The sequence below is a fragment of the Mustela putorius genome, unplaced genomic scaffold (assembly GCF_011764305.1).
Source record: "Mustela putorius furo isolate JIRA1106 unplaced genomic scaffold, ASM1176430v1.1 tig00002074_pilon_pilon_pilon, whole genome shotgun sequence".
NCBI classification, from domain to species: Eukaryota; Metazoa; Chordata; class Mammalia; order Carnivora; family Mustelidae; genus Mustela; species Mustela putorius.
In genome coordinates, this window is record NW_025421941.1 from 29,215 (window position 1) to 55,632 (window position 26,418).

General features: G+C 41.3%; 1 non-coding gene across 1 annotated transcript; it reads right to left on the reverse strand.

Moving 5' to 3' along the window:
* Positions 1-12,532: 12,532 nt before the first annotated feature.
* On the reverse strand, positions 12,533-12,651 carry LOC123394240. Its single transcript, XR_006608982.1, has one exon. It is a non-coding gene; the product is annotated as a 5S ribosomal RNA (ribosomal RNA).
* Positions 12,652-26,418: the final 13,767 nt, after the last annotated feature.

Consider the following 26,418-nt stretch of genomic DNA (forward strand, 5'->3'; position numbering starts at 1 on the left):
TTCTGTATTATGACTGTTAACGTTTTTGTGTCTTTGCTTTAGTTTTCCCAGAGGCATTCCAGATATTCATTTCCTGTCCATAACTTCACATTTTGATATTTTCTCTCAAATCCTGTAGTCTCTTTTTTTAGTTTCTTTTTTAGCATTTTTCTCTTCTCACTTCCCATTCTCATACAACACTGTCTGCTGCCTTTTTTACTACTTTCCATTTCACTTAGGAAGTAATGTTTCGATACGCTGCTGCTTCTTCCCTGAGGTCTGTACTTTCCTCACTGAGTTTTTCTAACTCTAATTTATGGTGTCATTCAATATCCTGTTTCATTTCCCTAATGCCTTTTTCTTCATTTTGGGGAAAAAAAAGCACATGAAAGTAGATGAAGTTTGTCAGGAATTTATGCCTTCATTTTCTTCAGTGGAGCTATTCTGAAGGTACTCCCCTTTCCTCTTAAAGCCCCTGCCTGCCATAGCACTATTTTTCCATAGCTAAACTTGTTTTTTTTTGTAGAAAGCAGTAGGTTTTTTTTTTTTTTTTTTTTTTTTAGATTTTTTTTCTTGATTTTATTATTTAGAAAGAGCAGTAGGTCTTAGAGCAGACCTCTAGAGCCTCACAGCAGGCTCTCTCAGAGAGCCCGATTGCAGGACTCTCCCTGAAATCATGACCCTCGAAGGCAATGGCTTAACCCACTGAGACAGGCGCCCTCAGTTCTTGGAGATCTTTCACAGAGCTCTGTATCTCCCCTGAAATGCTCAAACCCTGACATTCAGTTTGGGGTCTGCTCTCTCCCTACCCCTCTCATTGGGGTCTGCTCTCTCACTACTTCTACTGCAACTGTCCTTCACCATTTTGGTTCTGTTCTTTAATATAGTGAGCAGCCTATATAACTTAGAAGGGACAACTGCCTTCATCTTCCCAATCTATAGCCACTCTTTTACATGGTTATCTATTTTCAGATTCATTTAACATTAAAGCGATTGTCAAATATGTACATGTGTTTAAATTATTTCATTCTAGAATTTCTTCTAGGCTTATTTTTAATAAGTAACTTATTCTTATACATACTAATTTTTAGTTTTTTTAATTTATTCTAGTTGTGGATTTTCTTTGCTTTTTTTTTAAATTTATTTTTTATTTATTTTCAGCATAGCAGTATTCATTGTTTTTGTACCACACCCAGTACTCCATGCAATCCATGCCCCAATACCCCCACCTGGTTCCCCCAGCCTCCCACCACCCCCCACTTAAAACCCCTCAGATTGTTTTTCAGAGTCCATAGTCTCTCATGGTTCACCTCCCCTTCCAATTTCCCCCAACTCCCTTCTCCTCTCTATTCCCCCATGTCCTCCATGCTATTTGTTATGCTCCTCAAATAAGGGAAACCATATGATAATTGACTCTCTCTGCTTGACTTATTTCACTCAGCATAATCTCCTCTAGTCCCATCCATGTTGCTACAAAAGTTGGGTATTCATCCTGTTTGATGGAGGCATCATAACTACATAGTGTATATGGACCACATCCGTTGAAGGCCAAAATCAGCAAGACAGAAAACAACATGGGTTGGAGGGGATGTGGAGAAAGGGGAACCCTCTTCCACTGTTGGTGGGAATGCAAGTTGGTGCAGCCTCTTTGGAGAACAGTGTGGATATTCCTCAAGAAATTAAAAATAGAACTTCCTTATGACCCCGTAATTGCACTCCTGGGTATTTACCCCAAAGATACAGATGTAGTGAAAAGAAGGGCCATCTGTACCCCAATGTTTATAGCAGCAATGGCCGTGGTTGCCAAACTGTGGAAAGAACCAAGATGCTTTTTCTTTTTTTATATTTAAGTCTTTTGATTTTAGAGTTATCAATTACATTTCATTTATTTTATTTTAAAAGGTAGAGTTGATCAACTAATTTAGTTAATACAATCTTCTCTGCTAGGCTTAAAAAAAAAAAAAAAAAAAAAAAAAAAAAAAAAAAAAAAGAGCGGGGGAAGATCCCAGGACAAAGAAGAAGCTTACGCTCTTAGGCAATCTTCCCTGTCATCCTGAGTCAGCAGGTAGATGCTCCATGATATGGGGAAAGGAGGTGGTAGATTCAGGTCATCTTTGCTTTCTAAATTGAGTATTAGATAATTGCATTACAGGCCAGGGGAAAGACAGGTGGGGTTCTAGTATTTTCATTGCACCACCCAAGGGAGAGCCTCCTCCAGAGTAGGGCCTCAGTGGTAGAAAGCCTCAGTGGTAGAAAGAACCCTATCTCTTGGCCACACTTGCCAGGACCTTCCCCTTGACAACAGGCAGCCAGGGTCAAGGATGAGAAAGACTGTCATCCTGCCTCTCCCAAGAGGATGCTGTAACCCTTGAATTGGGAGACAAAGAGCCCTGTGTCCTTGGCTGCAGCCATCTGGAGTGGACTTTGTTTCATATTGAGCTGGGGATGGGGAATGGAGGAAGAAGGTTGTGATTCAAGTGTCACAGACTCCTACCGTTCTTACTAAGTAGGTTTTCTTGAATACGTTTTCTTCATTTGCTATATGTACATAGGGCCATTTGTGGGCCCTCCCTCTTATTTAAAAAAAAATCATCTTCACCACTTTCACTGGACAGTTGGTCAAGAGACCCATGATGGAAATGATAGTCCTAGCTGTTAGTTTTGAGATCGTTTGTTATTCAGTAAATGAAAGTGAATGTAATTGCAATGAGTAGAGATATTTAAAAACTAACAGACATAAGGAAATGATTAGAGGTCTATGAAAAGTTTGGCATTTACAAAGTCTAAAATCTTTGTCCATTTCTGCTTTCTCTTGTATTTACTGCTTCTTATTTCATGAGCTTTGCTTCCTTTCTTTTTGACCATATGCTGGTTTTTATTCTTGGCAAAACTAACTACAGTAATTTCCTTATACCAAGAATGACTGTACCCTCTTTTAGAGCAGCTCAGCATTTGTGTCTGCCATGAGGCTGGAGCCCTATCAGTCACAGACCACCTCAAACCACATTCATAGCTTGATGCTGGTTGACAGATCCCTAGCTAGTCAGACTGCAAGGGCACATCGGCCTATTCCTTTGCTGTACAACTCCTTCCATGCAGGCTCCTGAGTTTGAAGAGAACAGTGTGTTTTATCTTGTCAGGCTCCTTGGGGTCCCAGAGAAATACGTGCAGAATTCCCCATAAATTTCTTGTGATGGTTAATATTGTATATTGACTTGGTTGATATCATTGTGTCCATATATTTTGTCCAGCATTATTCCCAGATATTTCTGTGAGAGAGTGTTTTTTGGATGTGATTAATACTTGAAACAATGGACTTGGAGTAAAACATAGGACTTTCCATAATGTGGGTGGGCCTCGCCTCATCAGTCAAAGGACTAACTGCCCCTGAGGAATACGGTTATTATCCCAGCAGACCGCTCCAAACTTGAACTGCAATATTTTCTCTTCCTAGGTCTCCAGCCTAAGGACATTTGGACTTTGTGTTAAAATTCCTGTGGGATTTTAACTTATGGAGGTGACTGTGTGATGACACAAAGATGCAAATGGGATTGAGGTATTTTTGTTATTTGCATTTCCCCAGAAAAGGGGGCGTGCCACTTCACACAGGAATCTGGTCAGGAAACAGAAGTGGGAGTGAGGTGAAAGCAGAGCCCAGAGACTTTCCAGGGGTTTCCATGGACAAAGCAAGGCAGAGCAGGGGAAACAGTCTAGGACTGGCCAGTTTGAATAATGTCAAGCATCTTTATGTATAGGGTGGCCTTCAGTTGTCTGACTCCTACCTTTGCTGTGATTTAGAATGAGATAACTATTGGTTTTAGTTTGTGAGAGTGAGATAAAGGAAGTGTTGAGGTAGGGCCTTGGGATTGGTTGGGTTGGATATAAAAGGTATGTAACCAGGTGATTATTATCTCCATGAAGAAGAACAACTTCTCCTGGCTTCCTTACCTTCTCCTTTTCTCCAGAAAGATGTCTCATCACCATAAAAAAACAGAAAACGAAAAAACATGATTAATATAGCCTTGAATTGCAATATTAGCTCTTCCAGGGTCTGAGCCTGCCAGCCCAACTTGCAGATTTTGGATTGCTACTCTCTATAATCATGAGCCAATTCCTTAATATAAAACTCATTCTCTCTCTCTCTCTCTCTCTTTCTCCCTACCTCCCTATAGATATATAGATATAGACATAGATACAGATGCTATATATTTACTTTTAGACACCCAATTGGTTCTCTGGAGAACTCTGACTAATACAGCTACCTTCCTGTGGCCTTTGCAGATGTCTATTGAGGCCAGGAATATCCTTGCAGCAAAAACAACTTTGGGAATCAGATACTCTGATTTTATTTCAAGTGCAGGCTTTCTCAGCATTTGGCCTTCTACATTCTTCCTCTCTTTCTTCCTCTGCAATTCCTTTATATAGACTTTTTTTTTAAGGGTTTTTTTAAAATTGTTGTTTGTTTGTTTGTTTTGTCTTGTGTGTATTTATTTAAATTCTGGTTACTGAAAGTACAGTGTACTATTAGTTCCAGGTGTACAGTAGATTCAACACTTCAATACAACACCCTGTGGTCATCAAACTGATGCCATCTTTAAACCGTCATCTATTGAACTCATGACCCACCTGTCCTCTGGTACCATTGTATAATGGTTTGCTTGTTCTCTGTAATTTTGTTTGCTCTCTATAATTGAGAGTTGGCTTTTAGGTTTGCCCTTCTATGCAAGTTTTTTTTTAATGTTTTAATTTTTTATTTTTTATAAACATATATTTTTATCCCCAGGGGTACAAGTCTGTGAATCACCAGGTTTACACACTTCACAGCACTCACCAAAGCACATACCCTCCCCTATGTCCATAATCCCACCCCCCCTTCTCCCAAAACCCCCCCCCCCCAGCAACCCTGTTTTTTTATTTATTTATTTATTTATTTATTTATTTATTTGTTTGTTTGTTTGTTTTTGCTTAATCTCTATGCTTAATGTGTTTCTCAAACTCACAACCCCAAGATAAAAAGTTGTATACTCCACTAACTGAGCCAGCCAGGTGCCCCATGGAGATTATTTTAATGAATCCTCTTAATTTCTTTTCTTTTTTTAAGTATCAGAGTGTAATCTAGTAATTTCTACCCACCCACCCATAGCAGATACCTCCTGTCTGTCTCTAAAGACACAGTCTCCACCCATCCCACCCATTCTGTCGTGTGGAAGTGGTAGATAGAAAGGTCTGACAGTTATCTATGCTCTCTGGCTGTGAGTTCAGCCAGTGGGGAGCCCCAACGGAAGATCTGAGGAAGGGGTTAGAGTGGCCCCATTTTATTTCCATGAAAACCCTATTTGTGGGGCTTCCTCAGTCAGTTGTGTCTGTCAGCTGCTAATCTCTACTTCTCATTTTCCTTCCACTGTCCATTAGGATTAGCAGTGGTAGGGGAGGTTGGGACAGTGAGGAAGGGGGTGAAAAGGGCATGGGAGACATGACAAAAGCTCTGTTGATGCTCTTTATGCCAGGCTCCTGCACCAGCTTCCACTTCTCTGTATCCCCAACCATATCTCGCTAATTAGATCTTCGGTACAGAAATTGCACAAATGGTCCTACCATAAGTTTGCCAGCTCCAAAGTCAATACTTCTGTTATGTCCACAGAAAGTACCAATTGCACACCTCTTTGATCTGTTTTTATCCTATTATTTACCCTATCTGTGTGCAATCTAATTCAACCATTCTATTTTTCATATGCAATATTTTGACTTGGTTCTTTCCTCTAGTTTAATTGGGTCTTATTGCTACTGATATTTTCCTATATCCAGAAGGATACATTTATTTTGTTTATTAATTTTCTGGAGTCTGTCTACTCCAATAATTCTATTTCAATTGATATTTAACATTCATTCTGTTGGATTTCTTATGTGGTCATCGTACATCCCAGGTGTATAGTAATTCTTGCATGTGTGCTCATATTCCCCATGGGTTAGCAGCTATTCTGTCACTGGTACTGTGCACTGGAGAAGGACAGAAGTCCTGATGAATTCAGAGGGGAGTGAAGGTGATCCCAGAGCAGATGGACTCAGGCACCACAAAGCCAGTCTTCACCTCTCCTCCTTACTGCCACCTGCCACTCCTCTCCTATGGCAAGTGACTCAACTTTAAAGGTCTTAGAATAAATCACAGAGGAAAGACCAAGTCTCTTCAGGTAGTACTCGCCCTGCAAGAGGGGGTTGAATGGAGGCACAGGGGTCACACAGGTGGCTGTTTGGACCTACACACTAGTTGACATGGCCACCCTGCAACATACTGGCACCTGAAAAATATTAGGAAGCATTTGTCACAGAGAGCAGAGTAGTTGAAAAGACTTCTTCAAGCCCATCCTCTTGCTGCCCTACCCTCTTCCCCCAACTACAGGCCACTTCAGGATTGCCTTTAGTTCCACCAGGTTTCCTCAATGACTCTACATTTTCTTCTGACCTCCTCTTCTCACCCACCATTTCTCTGGAGATGTGAGCCAGCAGCCCATGGGGAGCTCCTGATGGCAGGCCTGGTGAAAACCACTGCAGTGGCACTCTCAGCCTGTCCCCCAGGTGGAGACTCACAGGCCCTGTAGACATGCTCTGCACCATGACATCAGTCTTGTTACTTAGGATCTTTCCTTGCCACTGACCAGGGCTACATTTGGGACAGTCAGCCCACACCTCTCATTATACTTCTCACAGGTAGCCAAAGAAAGGGAAACACAGAGGGCCTTGAGGTGCCTGAGAATGGCCTGCATTAGAGGGAAGACCTCTAAGCATCTTGAGGAGATCTGGGTTGGAATTTGTGTTCTACTATTTACTACCCACATGATGTCAGACAAGTTAATTGACCACACTAAGCCTCAGGTTCAGATCTGAAAAAGACATCAGTCCTGGATAATAATACGGAGCATTGACGCTTGCCGTGGGTAACAGAGTACTGGGCTGAGGTGGAGCTGTGCTCTGGAACATCTGCAGAGTGGGCGGGAAATAAATTTGAATCTATGAGTTAGGGCATTCCAACACTTCATGGAGGAACAAGTAGTCACACCACTCCATGCTTCACACAGAAACATACCTATTGACAGACAAAACAGAAGTCTCTATTTGAGAGAAATCCAATACAGAGTTGAGGAATGTGGCTGTTCCAGGGGCAGCAGGTGGCTAGTGCTCCAAATCTGAGCTAAGTGCTGACTCCTACCTCAGGGCTCAGCAACCCAAGGCATGGAGCCCTATAACTGCGTCTACTTGCAGGGAGGGAATTTTTATTTTTTATTTTTTGGCTCACTTCCAGATACTGCTGAGCTGGGAAGGAGTAGCAGAGGCCTTACTCCAGTAAGATGCTGGTGATCATGTGCCTGTGACTTAACCTGTTCTAACCGGCTGGTGAGAGTCTAGTGTGGGACAAGAGTGGAAGGAATTTGCACAGAACACCTGATGGCACATTGAATCAGTAGGTCTGCAGTGGTCGGGGGATGCTCCCTGATCAGCAAGTATTCAGGTTGTTGGCCTTTGGTTGTGAGACCCTGCTGAGCTTTCTGCTAAGTAGTTAATAAGTTTATGTGACCCAGGTATGTTTGTAGGGGGCAGCTCAGGTCATGACTTTGGGCTCAGGGTCAACCAAACCACAAGTTATGTCAGATTCCCAGGGGTGGTAGGCTGGGCCTTGAGAGACTAGGAAAAGACAGAGCTGTGGGGACAAGGGGAATGGACTGAGGACTAAATTATGAAGGTTTGAGTAGAGCTCTGGAGAGAAGCTGACCTGAGAATTTATACCTTAACCTGTGGCCAGGGCCCTTCACAATCTACTTCAAAGGAGCAGAGACACTCAGTGCTGGAATTAAACAGCAGGGCACATCAAACTATACACCTTCATTTAGGAGAGAAGACTTGGCTTCCTTCTAATACATAAGAGGGGGAATGTTGGATGATATGGTCATTCTTTTTTTTAAAGATTTTATTTATTTATTTATTTAAGAGAGAGACAGTGAGAGAGAGCATGCGAGAGGAGAAAGTCAGAGGGAGAAGCACACTCCCCATGGAGCTGGGAGCCCAATGCGGGACTTGATCCTGAGACTCTGGGATCATGACCTGAGCCGAAGGCAGTTGCCTAATCAACTGAGCCATCCAGATGCCCATGATTTGGTCTTTCTATTTCTAATTTTTTCAAAGTATTTTCTACCCCCAATGTGGGGCTCAACCTCTTGAACCTGAGATGAAGAATCACTATTCTAACTGAGCCAGCCAGGTGCTCCATGTGGATTATTTGGGTTTTTTTTTTTTTTTTTGAGAAAACTTGATACTATTCTCCATAGTGGCTGCATACATTTATAGTCCCACCAACAGAGCACAGTTCCCTTTCCTCCACAGTTTGGCCAATGCTTGCTATTTCTGGTCTTCTGGATATTAACCATTCTGACAAGTGTTAGGTGACATCACTTTGGCCTTTCATTTGCATTTCCCTGGTGACGAGTAATGGTAAACATCTCTTCTTGTATTTGTTGGCTCTCTGTTGTGTTTTCTTTGGAAAAATATTCTGAACTCTGCTGATTTTGTAACTGCTATTTGTTTTTGAGTTACTGGGTTGTATGAGTTCTTTAATATTTTGGATATGAAACCTTTGTCAGTTAGGTAGTTTGCAAGTATTTTCCCTTTTCAGTATGTTTTCTTTTTGATGTGTTGATGATTGGACATTTCCTTTGCTGTGCAGAGGCTTTTAGTTTGATGTAGTCCCAGCTGTTTATTTTTTTATTATGCTCTTTGCTTCTGATAGCAAATTACAAATATCAGAGTCAAGAATGATCTCGGGTGCCTGGGTGGCTCAGGTGGTTAAGAAACTTCCTTGAGCTCATCATGATACTGGAGTCCCAGGATCGAGTTCCCTATTGGGCTCCCTGTTCAGTGGGGAGTCTGCTTCTAGCTCTTACCCTCTACCCTCTCATACTTTCTTTCTTTCGCATTATCTCTCTCAAATAAATAAATGCAATATTTAAAAAAAAAAAAGAATGATTTCAAGAAACATTCTTCCAAAAAAATTGGGTTAATAGGGTTAAATGAATAGATCTAACACCTCTGTGCTCCATAGTTTTAAAAGGTTCTTGACTGGTTCAGTCAGCAAAGCATCTATCTCTTAATCTCAGAATCTTGAGTTCAAATTTTGGTCTTGGAGATTATTTTTTTTAAAAAGTGGGGGTGTTAATAACATTCTGTCTGGTTTTCATCTAGGTATTTTATGGGTGTCGCTGTTTTGTTGAAGTCTTTGTCGCATGTTGACTCGGTTGTTGTGAATGGGCTTGAATAGACATTCAGTTGCATTGCTTTACTTGAGGTTTCCCAGTGTTTCCAAAGCCACTTATTGTGGAGACAGCTGCTTCCCTATTTTATATTCTTGGAGCTGTTGTTGGAAATGAATTGACTACATATGTGTCAGTTTCTTCCTGGGATTTGTACTATGTTCCATTCATCTGTGTGTCTGTCTGTATATCAATACTATACCATTTTGATTTCTACAGCTTTGTAATACACATTGAATTCAGAGAGCATGACACCTCCAGTTTTGTTCTTTCTCCAGATGGCTCTGGCTATTCAAGGCCTTCCATGGTATTACTCACTTTGTATGATTGCTATTCTTATTTCTGGAAATGCCATTAAATGCTGATGGGGGTTGAACTGAACGTTTAGGTTGCTTTTTGCAGTGTGTACTTTTGAATTACATATATTCTTGAGATCCATTAGTACGGGATGTCTAAAGACTTCATTCTATATTCTTCAAATTCTTTTTAGGTAGGTAACGTCAAAACAAATAAAATCCTTGCACAGAAATATCCCAAGGAGAAAACCATCAGCCAAGAAACACATGAAAAGGTTCCTAAAATCCTCAGTGATTCCAAAAGAGCAAAGGAAAACACAATATGTTAGTGTGAACCCAGAGGAGGCAGACCCCAAAGAGTGTTGCTTCATCCAACAGATTGAATCATGAAAAACGAATTTAGTCATGGAGTGGGGCACCTGGGTGGCTGCTTTCTGCTGGGGTACTGATGCCAGGGTCTTGGGATCAAGCCCTGCCTGGGGCTCTCTGCTCAACAGGAAGCCTGCTTCTCCCTCTCCCACTTCCACTGCTTGGACTCCCTCTCCACCTGGGCTCCCTCTGTCACTGTCTCTGTCTTTCTGTCAAATGCGTCCATCAATCAAGCAATTCCTTCCATTCAAGAAGTAAAAATCAAATGTTGACGCATGGGGTCCTCATGAACGACAAGAATATGGAGGGTTGTTTGATGATTTTTTTTAAGGTTTTCTTTCTTCCTTTGACAGACAGAGAGTAGAAGGAAAGAGAGAGACAGGCAGAGAGAGAGAGGGGCAAACAGGCTCCCTGCTAAGGAAAGAGCCAGATGCAGGGCAGGGTCGGCAGGCTGGTGCCTAGCCAAGTGCAGCATGAAGCCCTGCAGCAGCTCCAATAGTCCCATGGGGATTTCCTTGCAGGTGTTGCCTGCCCCTCCCCCGCAGGGGGCGCCTGGGCCTCGCCCTTGCCTCCTCCCAGGACTGATTGTGGCCCCGCCCCCACCACCCCACAAGCATGGTCAGAGAGCGCTGGAGGTGTTCCTGGAGGTTTGTGCCAGGCTCTGGAGGCTCAGCTGCTTCCTGTGGCGGTGGTGGCCATGGCTGAGAGAGCCCAGCCCTGGGAGGTCGGGCAGCATCCCGGGCACCTCCCACTGGCCCTGGGCCAGTCACTTTTCTCCCCACCCCTCCCACTCTCAACCATTGTTCATTTCTGTGAAGTGTTTTCCTAGTGTGATTTGGGGCAAGAGCACTCTTGAGTGGGGGAGGGGGCAAGGGCAAGACCCAAAGAGAGACCTAGTGGACTCTGCCCTGAGCCCAGAGCTAGCCTCAGGGCTCAATCTCAAGAGCCTGAGATCACCACCTGAGCCAGAACCAAGAGTTGGGCACTTGACTGAGGGTGCCAACCAGGTGCTCCGCAGCTGTTGTTGACCAGTATCTGGAGATAGGCACCTGCGTGGCTCTGTTAATTCAGCGACTGCCTTGGGTTCAGGTCATGACCCCGGACTGGCAGGATCTCGTCCCTCCTCAGGCTCCCAGCTCCTTGGGGAGTTGGATTCTCCCACTGACCTTCTCCTCTCTCATACTCTCTCTCCACTCATTCTCTCTCAAGGAAAGAAAGACAAGCTTTCCACTAATTAGTCTTGAGCCTTCTTTGATGGGATTGAATGTGGTTGATCTCCATGAGTTTTCTCATCGCATGCAGAACCTTGAGGATAGTCGTGTCTTTCTAAAAGGATCCTTTGTTGATCTGAAATGTCTTCTTTCTCTGTTCATTGATCGGGTGTCTTTCCATTGTCCCTTCTCAAGACCTGGGAAAAGCAGCCTTTGAGGATTCGTTTGGGTAAGCTCTAGCCCTTTTCATCCTTTTTCTTTCCACAAAATCTATACTAGCCTCTGCATCCTTCTATGTAGAGTGTATTTTTCACTGACCTATTGAGGTCTTTTCTTTCAATAGAATTTGAGTCTTTCACTCTGAAGGTCATTGTTGAAATGTTAAAGTTGACGTCTACAACCTCGCTAAGCATATTTTCTTTTTCCCATCTATTCCTTCTTCCCTTTCCCTTTGGAACTGCCTTCCTTTCGATGACCTGAGTCCTTTGGAGGCTACTCTCTGCCTTCTTTTACTGGCGGTCACACAGGCAGTGAGAGATTAGGAGGTAATTCTGACCCTTTTTTTAAATTGTTCTCCTCCTTGTTTAGGGTATCTGTAGAGTCAGCTTTCTTGGAGGGATCATTTCATCCCGCTCTGAACGCATGCTCCTTCACGCGTCTCTACTGAATATTCTGACTTAGCCAGAAGAACTCTTCCTTCCAATGACCTCTAGCCTTGTAGGAGTCTTGGCAACCATCTGGTTCCATTGCCTTGACTCTCTGTTAGAACCTGGAGCATTTTCTTAGACACACACTGCTTCCTCTGGAGCGAGGACTCAAGAGGACTTCAGTGTGTATTTCCAAGAGCTTGTTTTCTACTTGACTTGCTTCTCTCTGGAACCCATGGCCTTTCCATCACTCCAGCCTTCCTGAATTCCAATCTCTCTTTCCTCACAGCAGGGAGATTCCCATCATTTCCCCCACACCACTCCCCGCGTCCATGGGTGTTGTCCTAACACCGGTCCCCCTTTCCCTGCCTCTGGCTCCTGAGCCCCCTCCAACACTGCCCCGCACTGCCAGCAGCCCCCCAAGGCCGTCTGAGGTGCGGGTGGGCCTTGTGGCGTGGAGGCAGAAAGGCTGGGTTGTGGCTGGCCGCCTGTGCAGTAGGCTGCCCTTTTGGGGCCAGGGGCCCATGATGCTGGGGCTGGGGTGGCCAGGGGTCAGGGAGTCAGGGGCGTGAGGGGACCGGGCTCAGGGGCTGAGGCGTTCAGTGACTGTAGGGAGGCCATCACTTTGGCCAGGTCAGGGCGCAGAGCGGTGGCGGTCAAGGGAGAGGGAGGGAGGCCGAAGGGGGAGAGAAAAGAGGAAGGCCAAAGACAAGCGTTTGGGGGCAGAAAAAAAAAGCCTACAGCACCCGGTATTCCCAGGCAGTCTCCCATCCAAGTACTAACCAGGACCGACCCTGCTTAACTTCCGAGATCAGACAGGATCAGGTGTGTTCAGGGTGGTATGGCCATAGACACCTACCCTGGCAGCTGGCCGCCCCAAGAGCCTGCTGTGCGCTTCCCGGGCCCCTGCGCGCGCCATGGCTCCCCATGGCTCCCCACTCCGCCTGCCCTGGGCCCAGCTCCTGCCTCCCAGCCCGCCCACGCCCACCGAGGGGCCCAGAGGCCTGTGGCACCAGGGCCTTGCCAAAGTCCGTCCGGGCACTCTCCCAAACCGGGACTCCCCAGCCCCGCCGCCGCGTGCCTCCCCAGGTGGCAACCGGGTGTGTCGTCGGGGGCGTGCACGCGGTGTGCTCAGTGCCCACCCAGCGCCCGCCCAGCTGGCCACCTGGCCTTCCCTCCTCTCCTCTGCTCTCTTCTCCTCTGCTCTCTTCTGCTCCACTCTCCTCTGCTCTCCTCTGTTCTCTTCTCTCCTTGTTCTGCTCTGCTCTGCTCGGCTCTCTCCTCCTCTCTAACCCGCCTGGCTTCCAGCCCACCGAGGACAGGGACATTGTCACATCCCAGTCCAGAAGCTGCAGCCCCGCCCTTTAAACCCAAGGCAGTCTCCCTGGCTCTGAGCTAGTTTAGGAGAGAGGTGGGCCCTAGTGACAAAAGACGCTCCTGGAGAGGAGTGCTCTACAGAACCGCATCCTGCACCAGGCACTTTGCCTAGCCCTCCAGCCAGCCTGGGAGGCGGTAGCTCGTGGAGGGATGCGTCCTTGACTGGATTCCTCCTCATGGGTTCACACAGCGCACCTCCCAGATGCTATCACACAGGCATCGCACTGGCCGTCCCTCTTTATGAGCTACTTTCGTGGAAACGGCTTTGCTGACAGGAAGGCGTCTTAGCGTTTCTTGCAGAGGGCTCTTGGCATCGGCTTCTTAACCTAAGCTTGGAAGCCAGGGAGGGGGCTTGGTCTTAAGGCCCAGGGGCGACACTGGAGTGAAGATTGGGGAACTTGAAGCAGCGTCTGTCCGCAAGAGGCAGGTGTTGCCAAAGTGTGTGGGACAGCTCGGGGAACGTGTTTGGTGCTTCCTGGTGAGCGCGAAACACGTCTGTGGCGAAGGGGCCTTTTGGCTCTGACAGCAGCAGCGAGAGATGGTGCAGCCACACACATGGGCTCACGCGGGAACACCCGTGTAGTGCACAGTGCGTATGGGGCAAGAGGAAATTGGAAAGCACCTCACCTAGGACGCCGAGGTGTGTGCAGAAGGTTCGTTCAATGAACGCCTGGTTGCCCCAGGAGGGGCAGCACGCTGCCATGCACTCCACTCTTAGGAACAACAGGGCGGGGAAAGCCACCATTCGTCTAGCATCGTTCTGGAAGCCAGAGCCCATGCCCGGTGCCGAAGAGGCCCAGGGCCCAAACCGCTGTGAGAGCCGGTCACCCCGAAACAGCATCCTCCCAGGCAGAAGACAGCAGTGCTCTCCACAGGGTGTGTGGAGGCTTGAGGAACATGCCAGGCCCTTCCCTGGGAGCGAGAAACAAGTCTGCTGAGAGAGCAGCCTTCCCCTCCAGCAACACTGTCGAGGAAAGGTGTGTCTGCAAACACGTTCTTGCCAGAGAACACAGGTGCCTTCGGAAGTGTGTGTGAGGCGACTGGGCACAGTGCAGCCATCTCACCTAGGAGGCCGGTGCTTGCGGCCTGCGCGCACCACGAGAACCATGTTCCAGGGAGACAGACGTGATTTTCAAACGTACTTGAAGAAGCCTCAGCCAAAGGGCCAAAGGGCCCTATGGACGAGCGCTCAGACGCCTTCCTGTCAAGTGTGGTGGGACAGCATTGGCAAGGTGCTATGCCCAGACCTGGTTAATTATATAATAAGGGGTCTGAAGAGTTCCCAAAATGACATGGAATTTGGTAATAGAAAGATGACCTATGAAGAATAAGAAGACACATGTTCCAAGCAGAGTAAAAATTCTAAAAAATCTATACAAAACCAAAAAAACACTTAAATATCCCTCAAACATACAGCTTTCAAGATAGCCACTATGAAATTCTGTTCTGTTCTGATTCCCTTAGGTGATGCCTGCTTTGAAGGTCTTACTGGCTTGTTAAATTGCAATGAAGGCAAATGGTTTCCCCTTTTCACATTGACAGATGACCAATAGCCCCACACCACTATGTTAACAAGCACTACCAACCTCTGTGCTGCTCTACTGCTCCAAACCCCTCTGGGTACCACATTGTGTTGGGGGCAGAGATGAGTCCAGCGAGAAAGTCATCACACCCAAATCATGATGTTGCCAGGATCATCTGGCTGTACTCTGGCAAACACTACATTAAGCTGCTGATAGCAACATAAAGTTCAGCATGGTTGAAGGATCTATATTCTGATTGTCCTCTGGCTCTATGAAAATAGCTCATATGATACTTTGTACATGAGTCTCTTTTTCATATGTAAATATCAGGAGAGAGAGAATCCAATAAATAAACCTTAAAATATTTGAATTACTTGGGCTGTAAAGCTAGACAAGTTTACACTTTGAAGCAGCATGAATTTATATTCTGATACTATTTGTTTTAACAGATAATATTGATATTGGGTTTTCATATCAATATTATAGCACAGAGGAGTGCAGTGTCATATATGAGCACATAATTGTCTACTTAAAGAAGTATGCATTTGCATTTACTAATACCTTGTATGTATGCCATATGCTTGATTTTTTAAAAGAGAAAAACTCTAAATAGCAGAGGCTCTTATTTTTCTCAATAATTCTTGAAAATAATACTTCTAGGCTGATAAATTTGATGAACACAAAACAGTACAGCAGGAAACTTACACACAGTCTCCAAATAGCAGAGGCTCTTATTTTTCTCAATAATTCTTGAAAATAATACTTCTAGGCTGATAAATTTGATGAACACAAAACAGTACAGCAGGAAACTTACACACAGTCTCTAAATAGCAGAGGCTCTTATTTTTCTCAATAATTCTTGAAAATAATACTTCTAGGCTGATAAATTTGATGAACACAAAACAGTACAGCAGGAAACTTACACACAGTCTCTAAATAGCAGAGGCTCTTATTTTTCTCAATAATTCTTGAAAATAATACTTCTAGGCTGATAAATTTGATGAACACAAAACAGTACAGCAGGAAACTTACACACAGTCTAACGCTTGTGTTTCTAAAAGACACTGTTCAATTTATGGCATGTTCCATATGAGAGCCAGGATACACAGAGCCTCCTAAAACAGTCTCTGAGATTTAAAGCCCATACTATTTCTTATGGACTTGGTTTGCCTGCTATTTATAATTTCCATTTATTGCTTCCTTAATAGCCTGGGCATGACCTTATATTTTATAACCTTTTCCTTTTCCTCTTTAGGGCTTTAAATGATTTGCATATATCATCTTTAATTGACACCTCAGTGTGACATCAGCAAAATAGAGAGGATGGATAGCACAATTCACAAAACATTATCCTTGCAACTACATTTCTTTTTTTTTAAATTTTATTTATTTATTTGACAGAGAGAGATCACAAGTAAGCAGAGAGGCAGGCAGAGAGAGAGAGAGAGGAGGAAGCAGGCTCCCTGCTGAGCAGAGAGCTTGATGCGGGACTCGATCCCAAGACCCTGAGATCATGACTTGAGTCAAAGGCAGTAGCTTAACCTACTGAGCCACCCAGGAGCCCCTGCAACTACATTTCTAATATTTTGAAAAACAAATGAGCAGAACACACTTGCTTTTAAGCTTTTCTTGACAATCTTTTCTAGAAGGCTTATCCTAGTACTCGAATTCCAGTATTCAAATCTTGTGCACCAAAACAATAAACAAAGACTTTTCACTTCAACCCCGAATTCAGCAAATTTGGGGAATAGGAATACTTTTCTTCAAGTAAGTTGAGAGTACAGTTTTGAGACTGTACTTGGAATTAATGAGATGGAAGGCAGATATTATCATCATATACTTCTAGAGCTCCTAGGAAACTTAGAGACCACAAGACCAGTCCTCTCAATACTGGTCTGAATCTGAAGCCTGATAGCTTTCTTGGTATCAGAGAGTTTCTAATAGTAGTTGGGACCACTCAGGCATTCCAACTGCAGGTATTATGTGTTTTCTACTACATCAAGCTCTTTTCTTACAAAACCTGATCTAATATAATCAAAGCAGATGTAAAAAAAAATGTATCAACAAACATAAAGATCAATGGGGGGAAATGACACAAAGTGAGAGAGGAATACTGAATGATTAAGATGTTTTATTTTATGAAAATGAGGAAGAAGATGAAGCAGTTTCAGTGATGAGCAGTAACAGATATTAAAGACAACTTATATCACTTAGGTCCCTCATCCTTTATTTTCTTTTCTTCTGATATTAAATCCCCTCGATCAATCCTATCAATATCATTCCATTATATAATTATTATGTAGTCATCCAAATCATACTTGAATCCATTTGGTGATGGAGAATATACTGTTTCAGAGGCATGCATTTCATCTGACTTAACCCAAACCAATTTCCTTTCAAGTTCTTTCCTTGAAGAAAAAATATTTCTAGATTAGAGAGTGAAGTGATGATAACCATTTGACGTTTAGATTTATTTACTCTTTCTATAACAGAAAAAAATGTATCTGAATCTAATATAAACACAAAGAATTTGCTATCTTTTAGGATGAAACGTGCAAAGCCAAAAAGTGAATTAAAATGATATTTTTCAACTTTTCCTCTGTTAAGTATGGCGATTGTATTAGGTACTTTATCAGTTTCCATGATAGCCTTGAGATATATGATTATATATATATATATATATATATATATATATGTATATATATATAATCAAATGATTTAAGAAGTTAATGGCATCAATAGACATTTGGGGCTATAGCTAAGGTTCTTTCCTTGCATTACAATGTCACAAACCTTTAATATCTTTGAACCAAATAATAACTTCTTCAATCTAAAAAAAAATTCAAGAGTCTTATTTACCTTCTAGTAAAGCAGTCATTTAGCATGAACTGTTCAATGGTAAAATAAGATATTCTATAGAAAGTACAGATGGATGGATGATAAGTACTAGCATGAATGAAAAACATCTCAAGGCAAAAATTTAAAAAAAAAAGCCATACATAATAGAAAAAGATGTTTATGGAACACAATCAATGACCTTGTCTTGAATTCTGTGTCTGAAAGAGAAATGTTCTTAGTAGAGACTTCAACTAGAGACCATATTTTGTCTACCATCACTGCTAAACTTTCCATGGATGAGGAGTCATTTAAATTTGAGTAAATCAGATTTCACCCTTTAGTTAATTCTGATCAATACAGTATCATAAATGCAAAGGCTTCAAGTTCTAAGAATACTCTTTGACTATCATTTTTTAATTTTAACTTATCCCAAGTTTATTACTTTCTGTGTCTCAATATGACCACATGCATGTAGATCAGAGATGCCCTTTCCATGTATATGTATGGACATATGTATATGCTATCATACATAACACGTATCATTAATTTACTATACTGTGTAATGTACTACAATGGTTCTTGCTTTAAGGAATAGCAAAGTAACCCAGCATACCTCAAAAGAAGAAATTGAAAGAAAGAAAGCTAAACAGCAATCCCCACCTTAAAAAATAAAAAGATTAAGCAATGGACTGTGTATTTGGAAAAACAAAGGCAATTTAGGAGTATTTTTTACGCCTCAAAATTACAGATAGAGCAAAAACACTCACGATTAACTCCTTTAGCATACTGGAGCCAATTCAGCTTATGGGAGACAATCATTAAATTCTCAGAAATTTGGGGAGCAGGTTATTAAATATAGCCATTATTTAAAAAGTAAATTGAAGCTCACAGTTGAATAATGTATCAAACACAAAAGTGATAGAGACTAAAAATTCATAATTTCCTAATTATTTTGCTACATTTTACTACTATCAATGTACTTGGTGTGGTCTGATTTGATTATTTTACCAGCCCCAAGGAAACACTATACAATCATGTGACACTGAACATCTCTTTCTGACACCTCTTTCACTGCTTTTATTTGGTGCCTTAAAAGCGACCATGATGGGGATTATTACAGCACAGAAATCAATCTAAGCTGCAATGCAAGGTGTTTTATCCCCCTCCATCCCAAAGGCAGCTGCTGCTAAACATTTAAAAGCACACCAGTGATATTCTGAACAGGGATGAATGTAGCTTAGTGGTTCACAACACAGCCTCTGAATCTGATCTTGTCCATTGATATCTCTGTGCTCTTGCACAATTTTCTTAAATAAGTAGTGGCCTAGTCTCTTTATCTGTAAAATGGTTTATAAATCTTTTGAAGCACTTAACACTGTGTCTGGATTGGAACTTTAAGAGACCAGTAAATGCGAACTGTAATCACTATCAACCACAAGATGGAGCAATGATCTACAGAATGGGCCAGCGGGTTTAGTCTTATGTTCAAGAGAACTAGTAAAATAGACAAATTAGGTTTTTTTTCATAATTTATTTAGTTCTTTATATAGAATTGTATGCCTTAGGAGCCAGAGTGTAGGGAGAAATCAATTGCATTCTCTGAAAAAAATACAAAGAAGAGGGTTTTTATACTTGTATAAAAACATATATGCTTTCCTAATATTTATTTTTTTTATTTATAGGGATAATCAGGAAGTGATTAGTTCAAGCAGTGGAACATAAGATGGTAACGTTTAAGGCTTGAGAAAATAACATAAGTTTAAAAAAAACAATAAGGTGGAATAAGTTTTAAATTTGTAGATGGACATCTTCCAAGATGTAAATTTATTACAACTTGAGGCTAGAATGATCATATCATGAACTTTCTCTGATTATACTCTTCTCTTTTTTACCAAGAGATTCCATTTCTGTATTTTAACTTCAGAGTTCTTCTGACTGCCATATGTGAAATACACATTCTTGAGTGTTCTGAATTCCATTTGTTACAAAAAGGCAAAAAAAGAAAAATTGAGCAACAGGATATATATGCTGCAGGCCCTCCACTCTGGACATAAGATAGGACCCTTGAAATCCCTGTAACATGGATTTGTGATGATGCCAGTGAGGTCACCCAGTTCTCTTTGCCTGAAAGCCTCCTACGCAGTCACCCCAGCTTCCCAGTTCTATAGTTTTTGCTTGACAGTGTGAATCCTACTTCTGAATTCAAAGTGGGGAAGTGGGTTAGTAAGTGTAAATTATAAATTCCTCAGTGTAAGGTTAGAGCTAGAGGGGTTTTCTGCAAGTGATTGTAGGAGGCACTGTCTGTAAGGAGATAAAATCAGTCCAGAAGTTCAAGTCATAAATGGGGAAGGCACCAATGCACATCAAATTTGAAAAAATGAAGCATGGCTTTAAAAGGAGAAAATAGTGGAAGAATTTGTGGATAAGACATGAGAGACTAGAAGACTTGCAGAGTATAGGAGTTTTGATGGTTGAGAAACTTGTCCATAAACTTAAAGTTTATCTGCTTCCCAACAGTGGTGGGAGGATGGACAGTACTGCTTAAATGATCTGGACCAAATGTTCTTATTCTCTTTCCTTCTTTTAAGGTCTGTTTCTAAGCAATAAAACTTGGGAGAATTTTTTGATGTATTTCCATGATACTGACTTTCCCACCTGGTGTCTGGAAAATAAGAGTTATCCATTAGATGAGTACTAAGTGAATTTTCACTAAAGTGTAAATGATTCATAACCAAATCCATAGGAATTTATAAAACCAAAAAGAGTGAGAGGTGTTGGAGAAGGTTTAAAGGTCTAAAACCTCATGAAGCTCCCTACTACTGTGGTGGAATCTCAGGTATTCAGAAGCAGGTGGCCAGCATACATTTTGAAATGAAAGATCATGAATTCACCTATTTAGCCAAGAGATGAATGATAAGTCGCTGCACCCTAACTTCATCAAGCCAATATCATTGCTCTCCAGAAAATAACACAATAATGACTATGTCAAACATAGAGATTCTGAGGATACCTGTGTGGCCCCGGTGGTTAAGTGTCTGACTCTTGATTTCAGCTCAGGTCTTGATCTCAGGATGCTGAGTTCAAGCCCCTGCATTGGAGCAGAAAGGAAGGAAGGAAGGGAGAAAGGGAGAATGGGAGACAGGAGGGAGTTAGGGAGGGAGGGGGGTGAAAAAGAAAGAAATCGAGAAAGAAAGAGAAAGAGAGAAAGAAAAAGGAAGGAAAGGAGGGAGGGAGAGGAACAGAAAGAAAGGACATAGGGATTCTGGACCTATTTGACTGTTGTCATCTCTAGATTGGTATTATAATCTCTGTTTAAAAAGATAAATAATGAAATTTTTTTAAAAGATAAGTGATGAAATAATGAGCAGCATTCAAATTTATAGTTATATGCCTTCATGCTCCTTCCACTACACCATGTTACTCATATACTATCAAGAAATAGAAAGGAGAAAGTATATGGAGTATTTTTGCCATAAGCCATAGAGTTTGTTAACATTCTGAGAGTGATCTATATTGAATACCATTAATGTGTACCTGGATCCCAGTAATGTGATTTCAAAGACTTAACTCAGAAGGAAAAAAAAAAACACATTTAAAATTCATGCCAAAAAGTGACAGATCGGTGAATAAAGACTCAGCTAAATGGAAAGGACATGTGAGGACAATATATCTAAGGCTCTGTGATATGATGAGAGAAACTCACTTGAGTTTATTTTGGCCACGAATGATCAATGTAGTTGCTTTTTTTTTTTTTAAGATTTTATTTATTTATTTGACAGACAGAGATCACAAGTAGGCATAGAGGCAGGCAGAGAGAGACGTGGAGTCAGGCTCCCCGCTGAGCAGAGAGCCCGATACAGGGCTTGATTCCAGGACCCTGGGATCGTGACCTGAGCTGAAGGCAGAGGCTTAACCTACTGAGCCAACCAGGCACCCCTCAATGTAGTTTTAACAATACATTTCAGCTGGGCAAATTTAAAACTATTTCTCAGACATCTAAGTGTTCATGCATGTACATATTTGTCTATGGACACATATGTGCATAATTGGTACCTATTTATCTATCCACATGGTATGTAAAGATATATGTTTTTACGCCTGATGTGTTGTTAATGAATATTGCCTGAATTAACATTCTGACTCTTAGAACAGTAGTTCTTAAATATTTTTTTTTTGTGGATTTTAAGTTTTGAGATACATGTGATTTAACCAAAGTGCACTTTTAAAAGCTGGTATTACTTAGTAAGTGGATTATAATTGATCAAGGAAAAACATATTTGCTTCCTAAAGTATTCCCAAGGTTGATTAAGAGGCATTTCACGAATTATAAAAACAATTTGCTACTGGCTGACAAGACAGAAACTTCCCCACACCAATGAAATCCAAGAATAGACCCACGTGAAATGGGACATATTGTTATCAAATTGTTCTAACACACCAGTTAGAATGAAATGGAAGCATTTAGAGTATCCTACAAAATGGCCACTTCTAATTCTAGTCGCCCTGTAGAAACTCAGCACTGGAAGTTACCCATTGTGCTTAATCTCCAGTGAGTATTTCCATAACTTAGAAAACTAAGCACTTGGTTTAATTATGTAAGCTCTTGGGGTGCCTGGGTGGCTCAGTGGGTTAAAGCCTCTGTCTCCAGCTCAGGTCTTGATCCCAGGGTCTTGAGATGGAGCCCTGCATCGCATGGCATCAGGCTCTCTGCTTGGCAGGGAGCCTGCCTCCCCACCTCTCTCTCTGCCTGCCTCTCTGCCTACTTGTGATTTCTGTCAAATAAATAAATAATATCTTAAAAAAAAAAAAAAAAACCTCTGAAGAGACAAATAGAGTAGACTCTTCAGTATGAAAGTTCTTAATTTCAGAACTCTTGGATTTTTCAAATTGTTTTCATACCCCTCTCAACTGAGTCTTAGAATAGTTTCATGAGGATGGCAGGCAGAGATCATGATCAGTATTCTGAAGAGGAAAACAAAAATCAAGGCATACATCTGTGGAGATACTTGAAAATACAACGTTTAGAATTTGCTTTATGTGTTAGTGGATCTATTTTTTTCCCTAACAAATTGTGCAAAAGTGCTTTTTTCAAAATCTTTGGCACTTATATTTGTCAAAATAATAATTGAAGCAATAAAAACAACCATCAAGCACAGAAAATAAGTTTTCACTAAACTTCAAATTAATATAAAATGATATTAGTTCATAAATGTGTCTTTTAGGGACAAAAATTAAATATATTGTCACACTTAGAAAAAAATAAACGAATGTTAAAGACACATGATTTCTCAGTTAATGTATTTAAGTTCTTTACAGAAAGCATGATATTAGGATATTCTTTTTTTTTTAAAGATTTTATTTTTTTATTTGGCAGACAGAGATCACAAGCAGGCAGAGAGAGAGAGGAGGAAGCAGGCTCCCCGCTGAGCAGAGAGCTCCATGTGGGGCTCCATACCAGGACCCTGGGATCATGACCTGAGCCGAAGGCAGAGGTTTTAACCCACTGAGCCACCCAGGTGCCCCAGGATATTCTTTTACCCTAAACTGGTAAATATCCACAAATATTAATTCATTCTAAAAGTAATGACAAGACATAGATTGCTGCACATTCACTAGACTCCATAACCATTGCTTTCTGCCCATCCAATAATTGGTTATTCTTTGTTTTTAATTGATTATCCAGAAGGAGACAATGGATTACTTCTTTTTTAAAAAAATGCATATTTAAATTCAGTATAGTTAACATGCACCATATTTTTATTTTCTGGGTAGAATTTAGCGATTCATCTGTCTTAAATAACATCCAGTGCTCATTCATCAATCACCCAGTTACCCCATGCCCCCACATATTTCCCCTCCAGAAACTCTCAGTTTGTTCTCTACAGTTAAGAGTCTCTTATGATTTGCCTCCTTCTCTGTTTTCATCTGATTTTATTGTTCCTTCCTTTTCCCTGAGTTCGTCTCTTTTTTACCCTTAAATACCACATGAGTGAACTCATATGGTATTTGCCTTTCTCTGTCTTACTTACTTCGCTTAGCATAATACCATCTAGTTCCATCCACATCATTGCAAATGACAGGATTTTATTCTTTTTGATGGCTGAGTAATATTCTGTGATGTGTGTGTACATGTATATGCCACATCTTCTTTATTAATTCATCTGTTGATGGACATCTGGGCTCTTTCTGTAGTTCAGCTATTGTGGGTGTTGCTGCTATAAATTTTGGGATGCATGTAACCCTTTGTATCCCTATGCTTGTTTCCTTTGGATAAATACTTAGTAGTGCAATTGCTGGGTTATAGGGTAGCTCTATTTTTAACCTTTTGAAGAACCTCTATCTTGTTTTCCAGGGTGGCTGCACCAGTTTACATTCCCACCAACTGTGTAAGAGGGTTCCTCTTACACTCTGCATCCTTGCCAACACCTATTGTTTCTGGAGTTGTTAATTTTAGTCATTCTGACTGGTATGAGGTGGTACCTCATTGTGGTTTTGATTTGTATTTCCCTGATGCCAAGTGATATTGAGCAGGTTTTCATGTGTCTGTTGGCGATTTGGATGTCTTCTTTGCAGAAATGTCTGTTCATGTCTTCTGCCCATTTCTTGACTGGATTTTTTGGTTCTGGGGTGTTGAGTTTGATAAGTTCTTTATAGACTTTGTGTTACTTCTCTATACATGTTTAGTTAATATGAGCCTTTGTTTTTTTGCTCCAACTTGGGATTCTGAAGAGGTGGGAGAATGTTATACTCCTGTCAGTTTCAATTTCAGATCTATCCCTGATAACATGCAATTACTAGAGGTCTTAGCTAAATTAAATATATGGGTGAATTTGATTGAAATTGATGTTGATATCTTCCTTGTTTTGAAATCACAGATACAGAAATCTTGGTATCATATACAATAAAAAGGGCTTTCACAATAGTAATAAACCAACTAACTAAAAAGTAACATTTGAGTGAGTGACAAGGTGCAATAAAACTTAGCTTAAGTAATACACTATGAAGCTGGAAGAACTGCTTTATCCCTTGTAAGGTTCTCTAAAAGAAATATATACCCTTACTACCAATGCCTCCTCATCTATACATGTATTTCAGTAACTAGTCAACAGAATAAGATCTTTTAAAAAAAATTGACAAAATGGTGGGCCCTGTGTATAGCAGAAAAGTATAGGAGACAAACACAAAAAGATTAGTTTAATTATAGTAGACAAAAAGAGGAAACTGCATGCTTAAACAGCAAATCCTATCTGGGGCGCCTGGGTGGCTCAGTGGGTTAAAGCTTCTGATTCTGGGTCAGGTTATGATCCTGGGATCAAGCCCTGCATTAGGCTCTCTGCTCAGTAGGGAGCCTGCTTCCCCCACCCCCCTGTCTGTTTCTCTGCCTACTTATAATCTCTCTTTCTCTGTGTCAAATAAATAAATAAAATCTTTTAAACAACAAACCCATTTAATACAAATTGAGATATGCGCTTAAATATTCATGTATTTGTGATGGGTATTTATAAATTCTATGTGTTGTACATTCTGCCTAGTTGGTGCTGGAATATTAAAATATATTAGTTATGGTCCTGGAGTTGAGATCCTCAGATGCTGGCCAGGACCCAGGTAAAAACAATAACAACAACAGCAAACCATAATAAAATGAGGAGACACATATGAGGTGACCACAGGAAAATGGATGCAAGGAACAGTTGGGAGTAGTGACTTCTTATAATTAACCACATCAGAGGCTGGCATTTATAAAATTGAAACTTAAGTAGGACTTGATTAGATGAGCAATAGAAGATCATAGTCAATGATCTTGTCATTAGTATTTGCATGTTTGGAAAGAGCTAATTATTAGGAAAGAAAGAATGATAGCGAAGTCCATAGCTATGGATTGAGAATTAGAAAAACTAGGTAAAGAAGAGACATCATGTCAAAATCAGAAGTAACAGAGCTAGGATGTTGCAACCCAATGTCATAGTTTACTGAAGTAATTCTTCAATCCTGCACTGCAGTTACATCCATCAATTATACATACCCTCTTATCACAGAATTCCTCTTCTTTGTAATTTTTTTCAAAACTTTAATTCCAGTACAGTTAACTTATAGTGTTCTATTCCTTTCTGTTGTACGACATGGTAATTCAACATTCTATATGTTACTCAGTGTTCCATCGTGATGAGTATGATAAGTATGCTCTTTCATCCCCATCACCTCTTTTAGCCATCTCCCCACCAACCTGCCCTCTGCTAACTACTCTCCTTTATATTCTCTGCTCTCTGTAGTTAAGAGAATTGCTCTTCTAAACACAAAACAAAAAGTGTCCATATGTCCATGTATATATTAGTGTTCTTACCAATACTCTGCAAAAGCTGTAACCAACTCTGCTCATGGAATAGATATGGAATAGATAAATATGTAGTGTTATAGTCACTCAACAGAATACAATGATTCTTTTTTTAAAAATTTACATTATTGCTTCTGTAATGAGTTACACAGTGAGGATTCAAACCCAGACAGTCTTGCTCCCATCCTGTGTTTTAGCCTTCACTACATTAAGTGTCTGAAAGCATGCTGAATTCATATCCTGATTCTGAAGAACATTAAACAAAAATCTTTCCTATCTGTCTTCTTCCAACCTCTGTCCATCACTTTCACTAGGACAGCCAGATTGAAACAGTAATCTCAACTCTGGAAGACTACATCCCATACTATACTCTGTCTTTCACAGAATTATGACGTACTTAATTCTGGTGTTATATGCATGGATGAGTGTATTTATTAACTACCCTCCCCCACCAGAACCTACTAATCTCTCTCTTTATCTCTCTTTTAAAGATTTTATTTATTTGACAGAGAGATCACAAGTAGGCAGAGAGGCAGGAAAGAGAGAAAGG